The following is a 3,479-nucleotide window of genomic DNA, read 5'->3' on the forward strand; positions in this document are numbered from 1 at the left end:
ATGTCCAGTTCCCATGCCAAAGGCACGCACATTTGTCGAGATTTACAACGCTGTTCGTTACCTCACAAAACCTGCGAACAACCGACATCGCATGTTCTATGCTGCTGTGGTCGCTACAAAAAATTCCCGCATCATCGGCACAAGCCAAGACCTTAAATTCACATGCTTCTACGTCAAAACCGCAAATATAGCTGCTGTTTATTGCATTCCGACGCCAATTTGCCTCAGTGTTATTCGCACAGGCATTTCAAATAAATACGCACGCTCTTCATAGACTGAAGAAGGTTAGCGCTTTTCTAAGGACTGGTTCTCCGGAACTCTCCCTTTAGGAAAGCAACAGCATCTCTCTGCCCAGAGTTGTGGCGTAAAATTACAAATTAATTAAGGGCTTAATAGTAGCTATGCAGAAACACGGAGTGTACAGTAGACACCGGGCACAATGAGAATGAACCTCAGGTGGCCAATATCAAGAGCTACTTCAATCAAATAAATAAAGTGAGACTTCATTTTGTGCAAATGCAAAAATAGGCACTGGTGTATATACTAGGGCCGCTACATCAGAAGACCACGGAAACCTTGATAAACTATTTACTATCCTAACAAAGAATCAAGAACAAAAATGCGTACTTACACAAAGTCTGCAACGCAAATGAAACATGGAGTAATAGAAAGTGTCGTGCTAATAAAAAAACTGATTACTTTATAATAAAATAAAGTATGCAAAATAATATTAATCAACAATACAATAACTGAAGAAATACAGAGTAGCTGAATATAGTAAAAAAAAAGATTTATCAAAACAACAAAATAGAATTCACTAAGAAAGGGCAGTCATATAAATATATAGAAACAAACGATACACTATCGACCTTTTCCGGTCACCGTTTCCCGCGGTTTTAAAAACCTAAATTGCAGTTGCACAGCAAACTGCGTAGTAGTTTAGGGTGAAGAAAAGGATCTTAAGAAACCTTGGTATGAAAACTGTGATGTCGTATGCCTTACGTTTAGTAACTAAGAAATTGTGAATGATTGTATCGAAATGTTTAGTAGAGTAAAAAAACATCAGAGCCAACAAGCTGTCCGAAGTTTAATGATTGCTTATTTGTTTATTTAGTTATTATTTATTTTTTATTTATACATACTGCTAATCCTATTTGGGATGGTTGCACGAGAGCAAAATAGGTTTAGTAATAACAGTTCAAAAAATAGATCATTTTAATCAAGATCGTAAAACAGACAACTAATAGTAAGGGTAAAGCAAAGGCACTGGAATTAACTATGGAAATACAACCAAGAATACAACAATGCAGAATAACAATACAACGAACTGTATCATAACCATATCGAAACAAGGCAAATTAAACTCACAATAGGCGTCATGACAGAAGTTACATCGCAATAGTTCGGAAAACAATACTTGTAGTCTGTGTATACCTGAACAAAGTTAAAATTAAAAAGGCACACAGATAGGAAGCAATATTAGCAACACAGAAAACACACACACACAAATATTTGCTAATTAAGTACCGAGATTTCGATAGCAGCGCTGACCTTTGCTAACGATGAGCTGCTAGTTTTTGAAGGGTTTAGACTGTTGCATTCACGAGTGGCAAACGGAAAAAATGAGTATTTGAAGCAGTCAGTATGGAAAGGGTACTCGTTAAGTGTATTAGGATGTTTGTGACGCGTCGATCTTGCTTTAGAAAAGGAAATATATTTAGTATCAAAAATAAATACTGAATCAAAACTGAATAAAATCAATACTGATTAAAACTGAATCACAAAATAAAAACTACAAGTTCTGGACACGAACTCTCGCATTTTGGGTAACAATTAGCCGTCAATGCTGTGAAACCAATGGAAGATATCCGTCATCCTCGAACCAGTTCTAACGACATTAAAAGCTAGAAAAGGCATGGAAAATTTTCAGCATGGGCTCGGGATACAAAATATACCTTATTTTGTCCGAAAGATAGAAGCTTACGTTTAAAATTTTATTAGAGATCATCTGGTGAAAGAAACATAACACAGTTTTATTTATTTACTTATTCCACCACAGGGCATTGTCTGGCATTGAAGAGGGGGGGGGGGGGGGGGGAGACTAAAAGTGCAACAAGAGAACGGCGCAAGTCCATGGCCCACAAACAATCGCAACAAGATTGACAACACAAATTTTCAGCAAAGATTTCATTATCTATAACAGTAATTGCAAGCGACGAGATCATTTCAGTCAGGTACAGTGTTCGACAAGAATGAAGATCTAAACAGTTCAGTTTCACATTTTTATCCTCTCACTTTGTGCTCGTTGTCGACACGCTCAGACCTGTAGAACGGAGGCAAAATATATTTTTCACGTTGAATTCCAGCTTGATTACAATAAATATTATGTACAATTTTCTACAGCAATTTTTTCCGCTGCATATCTCTATAAAGACTCCCATTACAGTCCCTGTTTCATATTCACTATTGTTCACTTCTCTGATGTACCTGAGACAAACATATCGGTCGATGGGCCCCATAACATATCTTCATATTCAAAAAACGATCGAGTAAAAGTTTTGAACTGGAGAACTTCGGTATCTAGAGGAAATAGTCTTGCATTTCCTGGCAAAAAAGCCTGGCTTTTGCGTGTTTTTACGCTTACATAATCGACATGATGGTGTCAGCACACTTTGGTATCTAGACAAAATAATCTTTGATTTCTCAGCAAAAAAACGCACCTTTCTTGCATGGTTTTGCTGTTATATAATCGACATGGTGGTGCCAGTACACTTTGGTATCTAGAGGAAATAATCTTGTATTTCCGAGCAAAAAAAAAAACACCTAACTTTTTTGCATGTTTTGTGTTTTGTGGTTATATAATCGACATGGGGGTGCCAGCACACTTCGGTATCGAAAATTAACATTCTTTTATTTCTTCGCAAAAAAACTTAGATTTTTGCATGATTTTGCTGTTTTATAATCGACATGGTGCCAGCACACTTTCGTAACTAGAGGAAATAATCTTTTATTTGTTCGCAAAAAACGTAGATTTTTGCATGCTTTTCGTCTTATCTAATCGACAGGGTGGTGCCAGTACACTTCGGTATCTAGAGGAAATAATCTTTTATTTCTTCACAGAAGACGTAGCCTTTTGCGTGCTTTTGCTGTTATATATCGACATGGTGGTGCCAGCAAAGTTTGAATGCTAGAATTGTTCAATATGTATTTGAATTCTCGAACTGATTTTACTGTGTGCCTGTTTACAATATTGTTCTTTTACGAAACTTCGCTCTCCCGTGGAAACTTTCTGCGCATAGTTTTCGGCAGGTTCAATTCCATTTTTCATTGTTTTCACCACTTTGGTATGGTGTTCAGATCAGCATGTAGCTCAGAAGAATTACAAACATTTTTTACCTGTTCGTATACTGCAGAATCACTGACAAAAATCCGTATACGTGGTGCAGCACTTCCTGATACATCATTATGATAAATACGAA

Source organism: Amblyomma americanum, chromosome 9 (genome assembly GCF_052857255.1).
Source record: "Amblyomma americanum isolate KBUSLIRL-KWMA chromosome 9, ASM5285725v1, whole genome shotgun sequence".
Classification (NCBI taxonomy): domain Eukaryota; kingdom Metazoa; phylum Arthropoda; class Arachnida; order Ixodida; family Ixodidae; genus Amblyomma; species Amblyomma americanum.